A 20,445-nucleotide genomic window follows, 5' to 3' on the forward strand; every position below is an offset into this window, starting at 1 on the left:
GGTGGCCCAGAGTATGCCAGATATCCGGAAGAAGTTGCAGCGTCAGGAGGGATTCGCAGGGATGAATACCACCCAGCTAATTGAGATCGCAACCAAGGTTTTCATTAATAGGGATCAGGAGGTGCGCCGAGAGCCCGACCGGAAGATGCAGAAGAAGGCCGACCTTTTAGCGGCAGCCATTACTAATTCCACCCTTAACCGAGGTCGACCTCTAGCTAATGGGAAGCCAAAGTGGGACCCCGGACCACCAGCCAGGCCCCGAGATTCCTTCAATCAATCCCGGCCAAGGGGGGAGAATCCCAGACCAAGATTGGAGAGGGACCAGTGTGCCTATTGCAAGGAAAGAGGGCACTGGAAAGATGAATGCCCCCAGAGGCGCCAGGGACTGAGAAGGGGACCAGGAGATCGAGGAAGCCGAGGCCGAGTTCGAGAGGGAAGGTATGAGCCTCCTGAATCTGACATCATTGGGATAGCCGAGATGGCAGAATGGGACGAATAGGACAGACCGGGTTCCTACAAACTGGGCTCCCAGGAACCTATGGTCAAGTTAACTATAGGGAGCCGCTCAATTCCATTCATGATTGATACAGGAGCTGAACATTCTGTTGTGACGGCGTGATTAGCGCCTGTGTCTGGAAAAACTGTCCGAGTGGTGGGAGCCACGGGGGTGCAGAACCGGAGGCCCTTTCTGACGACCCGTAGATGCCAATTAGGCTCACACACAGTCACTCATGAATTCCTGTATATGCCAGACTGTCCAATCCCTTTGTTAGGTCGAGACCTGCTGTCCAAGCTTAGGGCCCAAATTTCCTTTGACTCTGATGGCCAGACTTCAGTCTCCTTTCGGCCCCCGATATCCAGCCCTAAGGGTATATTGAGTTTCTGCTGCCCCCTTGAAGAAGAATGGCGGCTGCATCAGTCGCATGGCCAAGTTGACCTACCCCTGGCAGACAGCTTTCAGGTCAGTGGGGTATGGGCAGAAGATAATCCCCCAGGGTTGGCCCGAAATATTCCTCCTGTCCATGTAGACTTACTTCCAAGTGCCCGGCCAATCCATCTTCGTCAATACCCAATCCCCCGAAAGGCTCTGGAAGGGATTCAAGCACATCTGAATCGTTTGTTATCCCATGGGATTATTCGTCCTTGCCAGTCTCCATGGAATACGCCACTATTGCCAGTTCAGAAGCCAGGGACTGAGGACTACCGGCCAGTCCAAGACTTACGAGTGGTCAACAAATCCACTATTTCATTACACCCTGTAGTGCCTAATCCATATGTCCTGCTAGGATTGATACCTTCTGGAGCTACCCATTTCACGACACTAGATCTAAAAGATGCCTTCTTTTGTATTCGGGTGGCCCCCGCCAGTCAACTGCTTTTTGCCTTTCAATGGGAAAACCCAGTAACAGGAAGGAAGCTTCAGTATACATGGACCCGCCTGCCACAGGGGTTCAAGAACTCCCCCACCATTTTTGGGACAGCCCTAGGGCAAGACCTTAAGACTTTTAAATCTGAGCCTTCCAGGCGAGTTTTACTCCAGTATGTAGATGACCTCCTGATTGCAGCAGTGACCCAGGAAGAGTGTTTTGAGGCTACCAGAGAATTGCTGGAGCTACTCTTGGATGCAGGCTATAAGGTCTCACGCTCAAAGGCCCAACTTTGTCAGTCAGAAGTGAAGTATCTGGGCTTCTGCATTTCCCAGGGAAGTCGGAGACTGGATGTCAGTAGGAAGCAAGCAGTTGCTGCAATTCCCCAACCCAAGCCAGAAGGGAAGTTAGGGAATTTCTGGGAGCAGCCGGATTCTGCAGAATTTGGATTCCAAATTTTGCATTGATGGCGAAACCCCTTTACCAGGCCACAAAGGGGGGTGAAAAGGAACCATTTGAATGGGGACCTACTGCTCAACAATCCTTCATTGCCATAAAGAAAGCCCTACTCCAAGCCCCTGCGTTAGGCCTTCCTGATGTGGAGAAACCTTTCTCATTGTATGTCCATGAGCGACAGGGGGTTGCTCTGGGTGTGCTGACCCAGATGATGGGATCCTGGCAGAGGCCTGTTGCATACCTGTCTAAACAGCTGGATGGAGTGGCTAAAGGATGGCCAGCCTGCATGAGGGCCATTGCAGCAACAGCCTTACTGGTCCAGGAAGCTGACAAGTTGACCTTGGGGCAAGAACTGGTTGTCAAAGTCCCCCACGCAGTTCTCACCCTCATGGAGTATAAGGGCAACCACTGGTTTACAAATAACCGCATGGTTAAGTACCAAGCTAGTTTGTGTGAGAATCCACGGATACACCTGGAAACAGTGGCTACATTCAATCCTGCCACTCTTTTGCCAGCATCTGAGGGACCACCGGATCATGACTGTATCCAAACCATGGATGAAGTGTACTCCAGTCGACCAGATCTTAAAGATGTTCCTTGGAGGGACCCAGATGTAATTTATTTCACAGATGGAAGCAGTTACGTGGAGAACTCCAAGCGATTGGCAGGCTATGCTGTGGTGACAGAGGACAAGGTGATAGAAGCAAGAGCCCTGCCCCAAGGAACTTCAGCCCAGAAAGCAGAACTTGTGGCCCTCATACGAGCTCTGGAGCTAGCAGCAGGACTGGTAACCAACATTTATACTGATTCCAAGTATGCCTTCACAACTCTACATGCTCATGGAGCTTTGTATAAGGAAAAGGGACTCATAAATGCCGCAGGCCAACCTGTTAAGTATGGACCTGAAATACTGCAGTTGTTAGAGGCTGTTTGGGCCCCTAAGAAGGTAGCTGTCATTCACTGCAGGGGACACCAAAGGATAGATACTCCAGTGGCCCGAGGGAATCGCCATGCTGATCGGGTGGCCAAGGAAGCTGCTCGAGGACCCTCAGCAAGTACTGTGACTCCCCTGTTCCAAATCCGATTGCAAGAATGGACGCCTATGTACACCCAAATGGAAGAGAAATGGGCTCAAGAGGAAGGTGCAGTAAGGAGACCTGATGGCTGGTTACATCTCCCTGATACCAGAGTTCTGGTGCCACGCCACCTAGCTTGGCCTGTAGTGTCTCAAGCTCATGACCTATCACACTTAGGGAAAACAGCACTAGCCCGCCTACTCAGTCGAGTAGTGGTGCTGGAAGGATTGGATAGTCTGGTTGCCACTGCCTCTGCCCGATGTACTCTCTGTGCCCAGAATAATGCTCGTCAGGGACCCCGTATTCCACCAGGAGTTCAGTCTAGAGGACTAACACCCTTTGAGTCTCTAGTTATAGACTTCACAGAAATGCCCAGGAGCGGTAGGCTCCGATACCTCTTGGTCATGGTCTGTACCTTTTCTGGGTGGGTGGAAGCATATCCTACAGTCACTGAGAAAGCCACAGAAGTAGCTCGAGCCCTCCTTAGGGATGTCATCCCCAGGTATGGACTGCCCCTTGCCATAGGTTCAGATAATGGTCCCGCCTTTGTTGAAGCCACACTTCAGGCCCTGTCCCGCGCATTGCGCATTACCTGGAAATTGCATTGTGCCTACCGTCCCCAGAGTTCAGGGCAGGTTGAGCGGGCAAACAGAACCTTGAAAAATAGCCTAGCAAAGATTTGTCAGGAAACCCAACTGAAATGGTCACAGGCACTGCCATTAGCCCTCTTCCGCCTCCGATGCACCCCAACTAAAGAAACAGCCCTCTCTCCCTTTGAAATTGTGTATGGGAAGCCCCCAGCCATTTTGCAGGGAATTAAGGGAGACATAGGGATTTTAGGGTCTGCCCAGGTGCAGGAGCAGGTAGCCCTCTTGGGCAGGATAATTTCTGAGCTTCAGTCTTATGTGAGAGAAATAAACCCTGTCCCCTTCCAGGCTCAGGTACATTCCTTCCTGCCAGGGGATAGAGTTTGGGTGAAAGACTGGAGGCTGCAGCCTTTGGGGCCCCGATGGAAAGGACCTTTTACTGTTTTGCTTTCTACCCCTACAGCTGTGAAGGTCGCAGGGATAACTCCATGGGTCCATTGGTCTCGAATTAAGTCTGCTGACCAGACTGAGCCCAGCACGGATCAGACGGAGCCTAGACAGTGGAGAGCAGAAAGTGATCCAGCGGAGCCATTGAAGTTGCGCTTGACCCGAACCAAAGAATCTACTAGCTGAAAAGAAGGGTCAACTGCATACTGCAGGAGCTGCTGAACTTCGGCTTCATACTGAGACTCTTTCTTGCCCTGATTCTGGCTTTCTTGGAATTTGAGAGCTTGATCCTTGTCAGTTGAGGGTCTATCCCAACTGGTATAAGAACTCAAAGACTGAGAACATTATATTAGAGTAATCTGTGATTAGCACAGACTGTTGAAATATTATTGCTTAATTAGTTTGCTGTATTTGTTTTAGATTAGGAAGAAAGAAAATGTTAGTAGTTTGGATGCTTTTGTTGTTTTCTACTCCTTGCCTCCTTGTTCCTAATACCCCAACTCGCTCCAACCTTTGGTTACACTCTGTCCAGGAATTAATTAGCCAGGCAAAGATTACTTCCCCTTGTATTGTGTGTTCCCGATTTTCTCCTTATACTACAGATGTCCCAGCTGTTCCTGTCCCTGTGCAGCTCCCAGCTCTTATACCTCCCTACTTTTCGAGTTCAGGCCCTTGGAGCCAGGTTTATACTTGGTGGTCCTTTTATAATGCTACTTCCCCCTCTGAATCTTCTCTAAGGCCAGTCTTTACATCTCCCTATCCAGCTTCTGGAGTGTTTTGTTTAACAAGAAACATCTCAACTGTTCTTCCCATTCCCTGTAACTATACTAATGTTCTCCCAGAAAAAGGGGAATCTGTGTGGGTAGTTTCTCCAGGTACTCCTATGTGCCCTACTACCATACCTGCAGATTATGACCAAGGTGATTATCTGGCTCCTAACCGTACTACTGAGAAGACTATAGTGTCCCGGCCTATTTTCTACTTTCATAAGTCCCCGGGGTATGAAAGGTTTACAACATATGAGCAGCTTGTCACAATTGGGGATTGGCACCTATGGTGTACAAAGTCTCCATTTCTTCTTCGTTCCCCCTGGGATAGGGGCTCGCATTATGGGCATCCTAATGTCCATCCTGTGCCAACATTTATTGGGAACTTTCCTCGCCCTCTCCTTGGTCATTACTGGCTCTGTGATAATGTCATCCACATGATTCTTCCCCCCACATATGATTTTTGTGTATTGGTAACCTTGAATTATTTTCCTAAAGTTATTCCTCTCCTCAGGCCACCATCCCCGCACCGCTCTAAGCGAGAGGCCTTGTCCTTACCTTCCTCCGTTGCCACAGAGGATGAGGCGATTGAATTAGCCCTCCAGTATATTAACTCTACTTATCCTCTGACTAAAAAGAGACTTGTAGCCCTTTCTGCCACGGCCTGGATTCCAATTGGGGGCCCGGTAGCGGGTATTATTGAACTAGGCATGGCTACCCGGAGACTTCAGTCCCTACTCCATGTTTTAGTTCATGAGCTGAACGTGGTAGTCAATGCATTGCAGGATCAAATTAATGAATTAAGTATAGTTTCTCGGTATAACCGTATGGGTCTTGACTATCTCTTTGCAGCCCAGGGTGGCCTCTGCACAGTGCTAAATTCTTCAGAGTGCTGTACTATTGTCATAAATAGAACGCATGTAGTTAGGCATGCTATGGATAAAGTCCTACAGTTGGCCAGCCTTAATGTGGAGGATTACCGAGGAGGATTAGACCTTACCTCCTGGTGGTGGTCATTGACCTCCTGGATACGTCCTTTGTTCATTTCCCTAATAGTCTTAGTTTTAGCAGGGTTGTTGTTTTGTTTCCTGGCCTCATGTGCTTCGGCAGTATGCCGTCGGACCTTAACAAGTAAGGTAATGGTGATTCATAAGCCTATTCCTAGTTAGGATCACTATAATCTCCAGAGTTTGAGTTGTGAGACTTATCTCTGCATAAGCTGATTTTAGTCTCAAAGGGGGGAATGAGACAGCATGGGCATAATTATACATATATAAGAAATTATATTAAGTGTTAATTCTGTTTAAAAATCTGGGGTTTAAAAGTTTGGTGTTTGAATTCAACTTTTTCACCCTGCAAGTGAAGGAATGCCAGCTGGATTTAATTACTTAGAAAGGTCAGAAAGACCTTTGTGAATGATGGAGGGTTAAGGCTAGTTCACAGGTATTATTTACCACACATCTGTATACCATTAAATCTTGAGGGGATACTATTATGAACAAGGCATGAGCCAGACATATTGTAGTTTTAAAAGGGATTAGTAAAATGCTTAGAAGGAGATAGCTTAGATATAGATATAGAGACCATTATAAGTATGTAGAATATGTCTTATAAGGATGCTTACTTTAGAATATGCTGTATTCTGTGTAAATTAATAATTCTGTGTGGAATGTCTGTTCAACTCTCTGTCTGACTTTCTGAGTAAGACTGCAGTGAAAAGGTCAGCATATGGTTTGAGTTTTCTGCAGTCCTGGCTGGTTTAATGTATGGAGCTGATAGGTGAAAAGGGTCAAGAAAAGTCTTGATTAATTATAGGTAAATGTAGGAATGGTCCTGAAAGTAATAACAAACTATAGCTGTATGCTATTAAGTAAGACTGGCCCTTGACCCCTTAATGAATGCCAGAGTTCAGTTAGCAGTTAGTATGAAGTTGACTAGGAATATGAGAATGTCCCTTAGCCCCTAAATGAACTTAGTTTAAGCTATAGCTGAGAAATTAATCATAATGAAAATGTAAGAGATGGGAGCCACAATGTCTAGTGTGAGAGGCCCCAGGTCATAGGTCAGCTTGAGAAATATTAAACCTATGTAACTGATATTTTGAACATATGTATGGAGATGATTGGTTCAGACAGGGTAATTAATCTATTCTTTACCATCTGGAGAGTAAGGGGGGCTAGGAGGGAGATAGGACGGTATATAAGTGGGAGTAGAAGCAGCTTACGTCAGAAGGAACAGACAGAAGAGGGAGAGACAGCAGAAGAGAAGGAGCTGAGACAGAAGCCACAAAGACACAGAGAGCTGAGAAAGAGAAGAAGAGACTTAATGCTGATGTCCTACTTTGTTTGCTGGCAAATAAAGAAGATTTCTCCCTCATTCTGGTGTGTGCTGTTTGACTCCTGAAGTACCACAGATTCTGCTAACAATAGGGGTAATTCATGCATCAATTCCTGCAACACTCTCTTTCCTCTTCCCCCAATCCAGCACCTGTACTTTTCTCCCCTCCCTGGCCTGCTGGTCCCAATCCAGCTTTGCATCTGGCTTTTACCTACTACTTCCTCTGGCACTCTGCAGTGGCAGCCTCACTTGGATGCCATTAGCCCTAACCCTCAGCTCCAGACCCACTTTGTCTGCTGCAATTGACTCAAATGGCAAATGGCAGTAAAACAGAGAGAAGCCATCTGAACCTTTTCTCTTATGTGCGCTGTTAAAGCCTCTGCTGGTCCCAGTCCCACCCCCCACTGTGAAGTCACTTCCTGTTGAGTGGAGGCATAGCCTAATGGTTAGTGCAGTGGGGAAGAGGGTTTGATTTCCACTGTAACACCTTGTGACCCTGGGTAAATCACTTACCTCTCCATTGCCCCAGGTAGAAGAAGAACAAAATTACTTAGACTGAGAGACCACTAGGGACAGAAAAAGTATCTGCATATAACATTTGGAATATATGGACAGTGCCAGGCAGACTTCTATGTCCCAGAAAGGATAAGAAAAAACTATGATCAAGTAACATCATTCACTGTTGGTTTAATCTTAAAATGATAGAGTGTGACTATTGGGCAGATTGGATGGACTGTTCAGGTCTTTATCTGACATCATTTACTATATCACTAGTTTTGAGGGGCAGGACTGGGACCAGCAGAGCCTTTAGCAGTGTGCATGTTGTGATAAACACAGTGTCTGCCCTTACTTGAGGAGGCCGCCAGAGGGCGCTCTCCTATGTAAACCGGGGAAAATGCCCATTCTGGTCCCTAGGGGGAGCTCCAGGGATCTAGCTGAGTGTTGACTTGCATGGGCCAGTAGAGGGAGCTCCAGGGAGATAGCTGGGGGAGTGAGAAGAGACTTCTAGACCCAGATCCTTCTAGAACCAGAGGGGCGCGGTCTCAAGAGGTGGGGAGGTTTATTGGACACCTCATAAATAGCTTCCTCTCAGTAGAGAAGAGGTTTTACCCAAAGGAGAAGAGATGGAGACCTGAAGCATAACCAGGGAGAAGCAGGCTGAAAGTCCTGGGGTGAGAGAAGTCCCTTAAGTATTGATGTTAGAACTGCAAAGTGTTTAAAATGAACAAACAGCCGTGGGGTGGAGGATAGGACCATAAGGTTAATGAGAGTAAAGAAGGTCCTATCCAGGGGTGGTGGCTGTTATACCCTGAGACCCAGGTGTCCCACAGTAAAGGGGCACAGAGAGTGAATTTGCAGAAAATGAATAGTTGGAAAGCAAGGTTCCCACAAGACTGAAGCCTAGTTCCAATAAACTGAATTTACATGTATTCAGCTAATTTGCATATTTCTGCAAGCAGAGGAATCCGTGCTATCTTCCAGAGAAGGGTGACCAGGGGGCCCCACCAGAAGAACTGGTAAGGGGGTCAGTTACCAGGAGATACAGCAGGGAGGCATGACCAGGACCGGGGGTTAATGAAGAGGTCACCCTGAGGGAAAGTGGAGGCCCAAACATAGAGGCCCAAGTCACCGGAATCACAGAGAAGTCTAGTGTCAAGGTTGTTCTCTTAAGTAAAGGGCTGGTGAGGCTAGGTAGGAGCCACTAGAGGGCTGATGCACATCTGTAAAAGGAAAGGTCCTGCAGCTTCTTTCAGCTTTACTGCCATTTATGTCAATGGCAGTGGGCAATGTGGGGCTGGACCCAAGAGCTAGGGCTGATGTAATGGTAGAGCCAATGTGGGGGGGGGGGGGACCTCAGGAGCCAGGCCCCCCCCCCTTAGTTTTCACTCACCTTCTCTGCTTTGATGGCTGGCAGGGATGCCATGCCCTAGCAACCAAAGAGGTCTCCTGTGTCTCACCCATGCTGTTGAGCATTGCTTAAGTCAGCAGGCTGCTTCAGCTGTCAAAGTCAGCAGTCTCACACAGAATCAGCTCAGCCATTAACCTGAGCATGTGCGGGAGTGCCAGTGTTGGCGGCTGAAGCACATCACTGACTTGAGCACTGCTCTGGCAACACACGTTGGGATTCACTCAGCAAACCGTTTTGGATGGTGGGGTTTGGAATCCCTGCCAGCAAAATTATGCTTTAATGCTGTGGCAGTGGTGGTAAGGGTGGGTTGAGAATATGGGGCAGGGCAGGGCAGGGAGGCAGGATGGGGGAAGGGAGAGAATATCTGGTCCTCTCAGTCCAACTTTGGTCTCCCCCTCTACCCAAATGGACTTCTGGCTACACCTCTGGCTGATGGTATCCAAGTGAGGCTGCCACTGCGGTGCATGTTTGGGGTGCTTTCTGTACATTCACTCTTGTGATAGCAGCCCACAGCAATGCCTAACTGGAACCTAACAAGCACCTGATTGGCTATCAGATTGGGAGGAGCATGGGCCCCCATATCCCTCCCCCACCCATAGCTATGCCACTGGTGTGGCTGTTCTGCCAACTTATTGCCCTCAAAGTCCACTTTTAATGATGCACTGATATTCATATAATATTAAATGTGGATATTCCACACTTTGACAGCTGATGTCAGCAAAGCGACTGCCTGTAGATGTTGGTAGGCCTGATGCAATAGAAAACTTGGCAGTGTGGGGTGAGCCAAATTTTAAGAGCCAGTAAGCAGGGTTTGGCATGTGGGCCATAGTTTGCTCATCCCTGATTAAAATGTTAATTATTATATATATTGGATATATAAGGAGGGTAATTCAGGGCTTCTTTTACAAAGCCACACTAGCGATTCCCGCGTGGCAGATGAGAGGAAGCCCATAGGAATTGAATGGGCTTCCTCTCATTTGACGCACCAAGAATCTGTAGTGCAGCTTTGTAAAAGAGGCCCTTAGTGTGATAAATCAGAGCCACAGTGTATTGTACCCTGTACTTCCAAGACAGTTGGTAAAAACACATTCCCTCTTTCAGACAGTAGATGGCAGGGCTATATCTATATCTATATATATATATATTTATAAAGGGAAGAATGGTAAGCATAAATGAAGGGAAATATTTTCAGTTTCTTTTCCATTTATTTGGCCTTTTCCCCCCAACTTTTTAGTTCATTTCACACATTCGTTTTAATAATTAAAAAAATTAACACACATTAGAATTTTTTTTAATGCTTGTTAAATCATAGGTTAACATGTTAAATCAATTTAGCACGCATTAAAGTTTTTAAGGTGTGCTCACATTCCAAATGTACATGATGTAATGGACCTCTCAGATAGTGGGGCTGAGGAATACCCCTGAGGCAAGAACACAAACAATTAAGTTAGGGTCTGCAGCTAAAAACAAATCAAGAGGTTTATTTTAATAATTCTATTCATAATTTGAATCTGCATAAACCAGCATTTAGATATGTATATTGCATACATGTGTTGATTCCAATTTTAGAAAGCTGGGATATACACGTCCAATTGATGAATATGAGCATATTGCAAGGGAGTGTGATCTGGACAGGTTTTGGGTGGGACTACAGTAGGGCAAAAAGCTACACATTTCAGAAGGGGAAGCATATCTATATTCACCAGCATCAATTTCAGGTCTTACACCTATTCCTGGGAGCATCTGGGTTATAGACAGTTGCTCGTTTTGTGCAGTGCTCCATTGGAGGGATTAGAGGTGGCCATCCCTTTAATCCCCCAGTGTTTTTATTACCCTTTCCTTCCTTCCCCCCCCCCCCCCCAAGTAGTACTGGTAAATGTTATCAGGTGTTGTGACAGCTTGGGAAGACACATAGATGTGTAGGTTTTTTAAATGGTAGACATACACAAATATGAGCCAGCAACTACACATCAATATTCTGAAATAGCAACACACATGCATATGGCTGCGCATACATGTCTATGTTGCTTTGTTGATCCCATTGATATTGTAGATATTGATGTTCCTACTGCATATAACAATACTTACACATTATTCCTGGATGTATTGTTATATTGTTATAATGTTTTACATCTGCGTTGACAGATCCTGTTCTAAAACAACGGAAATTGGCATGTCCTGATCTGGATGTCTCAATTCCTATTCTACTTTCTCCCCAAAACTGGGCTTCATATCTCCCACAGACTTCTCTCCCAATGCATACAGACTATTAAAGGGTCCCCTAGTGGCAGGCTTAAATGTTAATAATGGATCTTAAGTAGGCACAGTTCAGTCAATATTCTGTGCTAATTAACTGGCCAGGAACATCTCCTGTCCAGTTAAATAGCACTTAACAGGCTAAGCACTAATATTCAGCACAAGATAGCCAGTTATCTCCATAGAATATTACCCCTTAGAGTATAGGGCATGATTCTATATAAGTCGCCTAATAAATCCGCATGGTAAACATTTCCGCTTAGGCTTGGTATAAAGAATATGCTTAGTTGATATCCCCAGCACCTAAACCTAAACACCTCCATTTACACCATTGAAAATGTGGCGTAAATCCCCACATGTAGATTTACGTACACTGCGCTGCGTTCTATAACTACGCGTGTAAATTTGGGAACACCCATTTCCCCACCCATAGCCATGCCCCTTTTGAACTGCACTCATTAGAATTTAAGCGCTGTTAATTACAGAATACGATCAATGAGTTGTGCGTGTAAATTCCAATTATTGCCAATTAGTGCACATTATTGCTTGCTAACAGCTGTTAACGATTGACTTGTTAAGCCAATTAAGTTACATGCGTTGTTATAGATACACCTGGATTTCAGTGCAAATCACTAGGCATGCTATATAGAATCCAGGGGATACTGGCTAACCAGCTATATCACATGATATAACTGGCTAGCTACGAATATTCAGCACATTGCTGACTATGTTTAGCGGCCAAATAGGGCCACCTAAATAGCATCCTATCTTTGGCTGCTAGAAACTTAACTGGTCAGCACTGAATATTAACGTGACCGGTTATGTTTCAACTGTCCAAAAAAAAAGGATATTCAATGCCAGTCATCGGAAACGGCCCAGGTTTCTCGAATCGAATGGACTGCAAGACCCGAGGCAGCACGGCTTCACTAGAGGCAGGTCATGTCAGACAAACCTGAAACAGTTGCACTAGGGAGGGGTGCTAGATGTGGTGTACTTGGATTTTAGCAAGGCCTTTGACTTAGTTCTGCACAGGCGAGCATTAAATAAACTGAGTGCCCTAGGTACAGGACCTAAAGTGACTGCCAGGGTTATAAATTGGTTAAATGGGAGGATACAGAGGGTAGTGGTAAATGTAGCTTACTCTGAGGAAAAGATGTTATCAGTGGTGTACCGCAAAGGTTGGTCCTCGGGCCAGCTCTTTTTAACATCTTTGTGAGTGATATTGTGGAAGAGTTGTGTGGTAAGGTTTGTCTCTTTGCAGATGATAACAAAATCTGTAATAGGGTGGACACCCTAGATAGTGTGGATGACATGAGGAAGGATCTAGAGAAGCGTGAAGAATGGTCCGAAGATTGGCAACTAAGATTTAATGCTAAGAAATGCAGGGTCATGCACTTGGGTTACAAGAATCCAGGGGAGTGGTAGAATATAGGGGGGTGAACTGCTTCTATGTATGAAAGAAGAACGGGATTTGGGGGTGATTGTATCTGATGACCTTAGGGTCTCCAAACCAGTGGCGTAGCCACAGGTGGGCCTGGGTGGCCCAGGGCCCACCCACTTAAGGCTCAGGCCCACCTAACAGTAGCACACATTTAGCAGTAGCTGGTGGGGATTCCAAGCTCCGCCAGCTGAAGACTTCTCCCTGATGGTAACGAAAATGCTACTCTCCATGATACCGGCACCTGCACATGCTCAGTTTTCAGCGCATGCCTTCTGCAGACTGCCAAGGTGGAAAGAAACGTTTTCCTGCCAACTAACATATTTTTTTTTGGAGGTGGGGGGGGGGGGGGAGAGAACACTTGGTGCCCACCCACTTCTTGTCTAGGCCCACCCAAAATCTATTGTCTGGCTACGCCCCTCAAAAGGTGATGGTCAAAGCCAGAAGGATGCTTGGCTGCATAAGGAGAGGGATGACCAGCAGGAAAAATGAGGTGATAGTGCCCTTATATACGTCTCTGGTGAGGCCCCTGTTATGTTCCTCACCTGGTTCCAGGCCTGTGCAGCCTTTTCGGCAGAGCTAATCAGCTATCTTGGTGGTGTTTCTCCAGGATAGGTCGGCCATCTTGGAATGGGCATCTTAGCTTGTGGCAGCCATCTTGGGGTTGGCCGGCTGCAGGAAGGAAGCCCATATTTGGGTGTTGGGTTTCTCTGCTAATGGGGGCAGCCATCTTGGTTCAGTTGCACATGTTTAGGATTGATTCCTACTCTATTTAAAGCCCTGCCTCCAGTCCTTTGTTGCTTCGGCCTTCATTGTTCTGAGGAGTTGCTGTCGAAGTGCTGTTCGCCGACTAACTTCTGTTCCTGTTTTCCTGTGTACCGGACCCTGGCTAGTTTTCTCGGATATTGCTTGTTTGTTGCCTGCCTTGACCCTGGACTGATTTTGATTATTCTTTGCCTGTTGGAGTACTAGTTCTGGACTGTGTCTGTTTCCTGCCAGCCTGGTCAGCGGCTGTGCAACCTCGCCGGTTCCAGAAGTCCTGGTGGCCACCTGCAGCTAGAAGCTCAACTCCTGGTGAACGGTGGTCGCTTCCCAGGTGAAGCTAGGGGTTGTCTGGCTGCCTGACCAAGTGCGGTGTCACTCCATCTCTGCCATGCTCAGTCGGGGCACAGGGGCTCACTACTACCGGGTCATAACAGTAGGTCGAAGCCATGAGCTCGCCAAACGGTTCCAAGCTTCCTAAGCTGGCTCAAGTGGTACAGGAGCAGCAAGCACAAATAGCACGATTGTCCAGTGTGCTGCAGAACATCTGCAATCAACTTCCAGCAGCCCAGCATCAGGCCGCTATGGGTCCGCCAGGATCTAGAGCGGAGGCTTCCACCACACGTCTGCGTCTCCCAGAGCCACCGCGTTTTGATGTGACCCTGGCAGCCTGCAGGGGGTTCCTTAATCAATGTCAGATCTTGTTTGAATTACAGCCGGAGGCTTTTCCATCTGACAGAATTAAAGTAACTTATATTATTTCCATGTTGTCCGGGGCTGCATTGGCTTGGGCGTCTCTGTTGTGGGAACAGTGGAGTCTGATACTGATTAACCTGGAGGAGTTCTTGCAGCAGTTCAGGATGGTGTTCGATGTACCTGGCCGACCATCTTCTGCCTCGGGAGAACTGCTGCAGATTCAGCAGGGCTCCGGGTCGGTCGGGGCGTACGCCATCCAGTTCCGCACGCTAGCCGCGGAGCTCCGGTGGAACCAGGAGGCATTGACGGCCATCTTCTGGCAAGGACTGGATGGGCGAATCAAGGAGATGAGCTGGCTGGCCGAGAGATTCCGGCCACGCTGGACGGCCTTATTGCTCTCTGCACAAGGATTGACATCCGGTACCAGGAGCGAGCCCTGGAAACGGGCATGTCGCAGTCAGGGCAGAGATCCAGAGGTCCGTCTCGTCATCCAGAGGCGCGTGAGTTCCACGAGGAGGATTTGGAAGGAATCCAGGAGGAACCCATGGTAATGGGACGACATCGCCTGTCCAGGGAAGAAAGAAATCATCGACTCCGAAATCGTCTGTGCTTATATTGTGGGGAGGCCGGCCATTTCTCAGGCAGGTGCCCAAACAAGCCTAAGGGGTCGGGAAACACTCCGGCCTGAGCCCCATGAAGGGAGTGGCTCTGGGCCGGTTGGCCTCCCTTCCGGACAATTTGCTCTTAGTCCCGGTTCTGCTCCAAGACGGGGAACGTCGAGTTCAGACTAGAGCCTTGTTGTACTCCGGGGCCGGAGAGAACTTCATTGACGCGGAGTTCCTTTCCCAGCTGGGAAATTCCACGTTACCCTGTCAGCCGGTGCTCCGGGTCACCTCCATCCAGGGGGACAGTCTTCCCCGGACTATTTCGCAGGTTACCACAGCTATCCATCTTCAGGTAGGGGCACTGCATCGGGAGAAGATCCAGTTTCTGGTGCTCGCCTGAGCCATCCATCCGGTGATTCTGTGACTAACCTGGCTCCGGCTGCATGATCCTGTGATTGACTGGACCACCTGTGAGATTGGGCAGTGGGGTTCCCGATGCTTTGAACACTGCCTCCTGCACGTCAAGGCCCCTATGCCACTCTGCTCTGTGTCACTGCAGACCCCGCAGAAGGGGTTGTCTGGTTTACCCCATGACTATCAGGACTTCCAGGATGTGTTCAGTGCCCGGGCAGCGGATACATTACCCCCGCACTGGTCGTTTGACTGTGCTATTGATCTCCTGCCAGGTACGTAGCCACCTCGGGGGCGTCATCCACGACTACCTCCGCCAATTTCTCCTGCTGAGGTCTCAACTCTGGTACAGCCCACGGTTCGCACGCTTCAGGAGGCTTGGGACAAGGTCCAGGCACAACTGCGTCGGGCGGCCATCAAGGCCAAGGAGACGTATGACCGCAGAAGACAGGCTGCTCCCACGTTCCAGCCAGCAGAGAAGGTTTGGCTAAGTACCCGGTATCTGAGGCTGCGGCTCCCATCTCTCAAGTTTGCCCCTCGGTTCATCGCTCCTTTTGCAGTACGCTCCAGGATCGGAGCGGTGACGTACCGGTTGCATCTGCCCGGGCAGCTGAGGGTGCATAATGCTTTCCATGTGTCTCTCTTAAAACCTTTCCGCAGGTCCAAGTGGCATCCGGAATCCAAGAAGGTGGTAGTGCCAGAGAGTGATCCCAATCCTGAGTACGAGGTAGACTGAATCCTTGACTCTAAGCTACGAGGAGGAAGGTTGTTTTACCTACTATCCTGGAAACATTTCGGACCAGAATATAACTCCTGGGAACCAGCAACCAACATCCATGCTCCTGATCTGGTTCATGAGTATCACTCTCTTCATCCTAATCGTCCCGGGCCGAGGAGAAGAGGGAGGCTTTCGGGGGGTGGGGGGGGGATACTGTTACGTTCCTCACCTGGTTCCAGGCCTGCGCGGCCGGTTTGGCAGAGCTAATCGGCTATCTTGGTGGTGTTTCGCCAGGATAGGTCGGCCATCTGGGATGGGCATCTTAGCTTGTGGCAGCCATCTTGGGGTTGGCAGGCTGCAGGAAGGAAGCCCATATTTGGGCGTTGGGTTTCTCTGCTGATGGGGGCAGTCAGCTTGGTTCAGCTGCACATGTTTAGGATTGATTCCTGCTCTATTTAAAGCCTCAGTTGGCGCCCCCCCCCCCCTGTGAAAATGATCGCTCACCACTTGCCACACTGAAAGGAATTGTCAGCAATATTCTTAGAAACAAATAGCTATACATTGCAAAATAAGATAGCAGATGTAAATTCTCAAAGTGGACATATTCCAAATGCTAAAATAAAAATAAAATGATTTTTTTTCTACCTTTGTTGTCTGGTGACTTTCTTTTTCCGATCATGCTGGCCCAGTATCTGATTCTGCTGCTATCTGTCCTCTTAACTCCGTTTCCAGGGCTTCCTTTCCATTTATTTCTTTACTTTCCTCCTTTCTTCTTCATTTCTTGCTCTATATCCATTTCCAGCAATTTCTCCTCTCTCCCTGGGTCCTTCCCTCCCATCCATGTCCATCCTTGTTCCTCTCTGCCCTTCCCTCCTCCATCCATAGCCAGCAATCCTCCTCTCTCCCCTCCCCTCCATTTTCAGCAATTTGTCCTCTCCCTGATTTGATTTGCTTACTTTATTTTTTGTCTATTAGATTGTAAGCTCTTTGAGCAGGGACTGTCTTTCTTCTATGTTTGTGCAGCGCTGCGTACGCCTTGTAGCGCTATAGAAATGCTAAACAGTAGTAGTAGTAGTAGTCCCTGGGCCCTACCCTCCCATCCATGTTCATCCTTGTCCCTCTCTGCCCTTCTCTCCTCCATCCATAGCCAGCAATCCTCCTCTCTCCCCTCCCCTCCATTTCCAGCAATTTGTCCTCTCCCTGGGCCCTGCCCTCCCATCCATGTCCATCCTTGTCCCTCTCTGCCCTTCCCTCCTCCATCCATAGCCAGCAATCCTCCTCTCTCCCCTCCCCTCCATTTCCAGCAATTTGTCCTCTCCCTGGGCCCTGCCCTCCCATCCATGTCCATCCTTGTCCCTCTCTGCCCTTCCCTCCTCCATCCATAGCCAGCAATCCTCCTCTCTCCCCTCCCCTCCATTTTCAGCAATTTGTCCTCTCCCTGGGATCCATGCCTCTCTGCCCTTCCCTTACCTCAGCTCCGTGCCCTGGGGCCTTTGAATCTTTTACCTCCGGTCACAGCAGCGTCACTGAAAGCGCTGTCTCCCTTCCCTTCACGCTCGTTGGTTCCCTCAGTGTCCTGCCTTCTTCTGACATCAGAAGAAGGCGGGACACTGAGGGAACCAACGAGCGCGAAGGGAAGGGAGACGTTGGCAGTCTCTCTCAGCAAAAAACAAAATTAATGGAGGAGCGCCACTGGAGCGGGCAGCAGCGGATCAACAGCGCTCTCCTCTCTCCTCTCAGTCAGCATTGCACTCCAACGCAGCGGCGGCGGCGCTCGTCGGCAACACCCCAGCCCCAGGTCCTTCGGAGAGTGTCGGACTGCCTGCAAGGCTCCAGGTGCGGCGTCACGCCGTGCGTCGAAGAGCTGGGGCAGAGCTAAACAGACCAAAGAGCGCTGCACACAGGAAGGCAGCAGCCAGAGCCAGCAGGGCATGCACATATAGGCGGCGCGGCGCCAATGCGAGAGAGGTTTGTTTATGCTTTTTCATTTTTAGAACACTGACGTCTGACAGCGCCCTTGAAGGTGAGGCGCCCCCCTGCCGTGCTTACCCCGCTTACCAGGTTAGCACGGCCCTACGGCCTCAATTGTTCTGAGGAGTTGCTATCAGAGTGCTGTTCGCCGACTAACTTCTGTTCCTGTTTTCCTGTGTACCGGATATTGCTTGTTTGCTTCCTGCCTTGACCCTGGACTGATTATGACTATTCTTTGCCTGTTGGAGTACTAGTTCCGGACTGTGTCTGTTTCCTGCCAGCCTGGTCAGTGGCTGTGCAACCCCGCCAGTTCCAGAAGTCCTGGTGGCCACCTGCAGCTGGGAGCTCAATTCCTGGTGAACGGTGGTCGCTTCCCAGGTGAAGCTAGGAGTTGTCTGGCTGCCTGACCGAGTGCGGTGTCACTCCATCTCTGCCGTGCTCAGTCGAGGCACAGGAGCTCACTACTACCGGGTCATAACAGCCCCATTTAGAGCACTGTGTGCAATTCTGGAGACCACACCTAAAGAAGGATATAAACAGGATGGAATGAGTCCATAGGGCGGCTACAAAACTGGTAAGTGGTCTCAGTCATAAAACATATAGGGACAGGCTTAGGAACTTCAACATGTAGATTTTTCATCCTCACGAAGTTGAGGCTGCAGAGCAAAGAGCGAGAAAAAGGGACACCACTTTAACAGAGTGGTTTAAACATAATGCAGAAGAAAATCCTCCAAAGACTGTTTTGTATGTAGATATTCCTTTGTACTATACTTTTGACAATACAGAATGAAAGTGGAAACATAGGACATGATAAAACAATTGGGAGAATGTATGTAGTTAATTTTGCAGTAGACCCTGAGCATTACTGTTTAAGGCTAATTCTACTACATCAACCAGGGTCTAAGTCATTTGAAGATTTAAAATAGTTGAACGTATTCTTTATAATACATTTCAAGATGCAGCCAAGAAAGGAGAAGGAATCTTCCAACTCGAGTTCTTTGTGTCACATGTATGACACCTCCCTACTAATTACCTTGAAGGAGCTCTGAATTTGGAATCTTCAAACCTGAGTTCTCAGTGTTGCATGTGTGACACCTCCCTGCTAATTACCTTGAAATTGCTCTGAAGTTGCACCCTCCCCTCTGCCCAGCCAAAGCCAGAAACAGGAGCCCTGAAGATCCTCTGGGCATTGAGGGTGGGAAGCAATTAGTTGCTAAGAGACAGACTAAGGAGGACCCTAACTCAGAGCTACTCTCCTCCCTCTCATCTCCTCTGCTCATTAACTTATCATTGAAACCTGATCCAGTACTGATCTTAATAGCTGAAAGGTAAGCTGAAATAATCACACAAGACCAGAACACCAGACCCCACACCAAAGAACAAAAGTCCTACCACGCATCCAGTCATCAGAACACGGTCTTATTAGTAGCCCACAGTGAATAGAAACCAAAATGAATACCTTCAAACTACTCCTAACAATCTACTCCTTAACACTGATCCACTTAACCCTAACCACCCCTCTCCCAGAAAGTAACAGTATACGCATACTATACAATCATCAAAGATTGATCAGATACACCACATCTCATCAAACTGTCAACAACTTAACCCTTTAGTGTCCAATGTTCCCGTAATAAGCCATATGGGAACAGATTGATGGAAACATTGGACACTAAAGAAGAACAGCATCATGCGGACAACCACCACATAATCCAAAGAAGGGTCCAAACAAACTCACGTCAATAAAGAAACGACAACTAATAAAAGTCCACACAACACCAAATGCAGAAGACTCATTCCAAACAATCCAAGTGGGCTACATCAACGCCAGATCCGCTGTAAACAAAACAGCAATACTAACAGACAGGATCATGGCAGAAGATCTTGACCTACTCTTCATCACTGAAACCTGGATCCATGACCAAAAGGACCCTATAATCCTAGACCTGTGCCCTCCAGGATACAAAATCACACACTGGACCAGAAAGAAAAAAAGAGAGGCGGAGGCATAGCACTAATCTATCGATCCCACTTTACTACCGAAACCACTGCCGAGTCCATGACATCTCAACTTGAAATTACCTCAATCAGAATCCACAACAAAACCCTACACGATCATTTGAATTGTGTCTTGTTTTACAGACCTCCAGGTAATTGGAACGAAAGCCAAACTAACTTCATGGATTTCATTTCAAACACATATGTAACCAACTCCAATGTACTAGTACTAGGAGACATCAACCTTCACTTAGAAGACCCAAACTCAATCAACGCATGGGAATGTAAGGAATTCCTCCACTTATGGGATCTCAAATGGCCACAAATGCAAGCAACCCACGTCAAAGAGCACACACTTGATCTCATCTCTCAAAAACTTTCAACAGACCAGGACTTAATAATAAGAGATATTAAACGGACAGAAACAACCTGGGTGGATCAATACAAACTAAACTTATCCCTACACTGGCGGAAGAAGGGATTACACCAAATACAAGAACACATATCCTACAGCACAAGAGGTCAAGTAGACATGAAAACTTTCTGACAACTGATATACAACAATGAATGGACAGCACAAACAGACTCCATAAATTTCCTCATGGAATGGGATAAAAGATGCAAATGCATACTGGATGAAATAG

This window comes from Microcaecilia unicolor, chromosome 2 (genome assembly GCF_901765095.1).
Source record: "Microcaecilia unicolor chromosome 2, aMicUni1.1, whole genome shotgun sequence".
Lineage (NCBI taxonomy): Eukaryota > Metazoa > Chordata > Amphibia > Gymnophiona > Siphonopidae > Microcaecilia > Microcaecilia unicolor.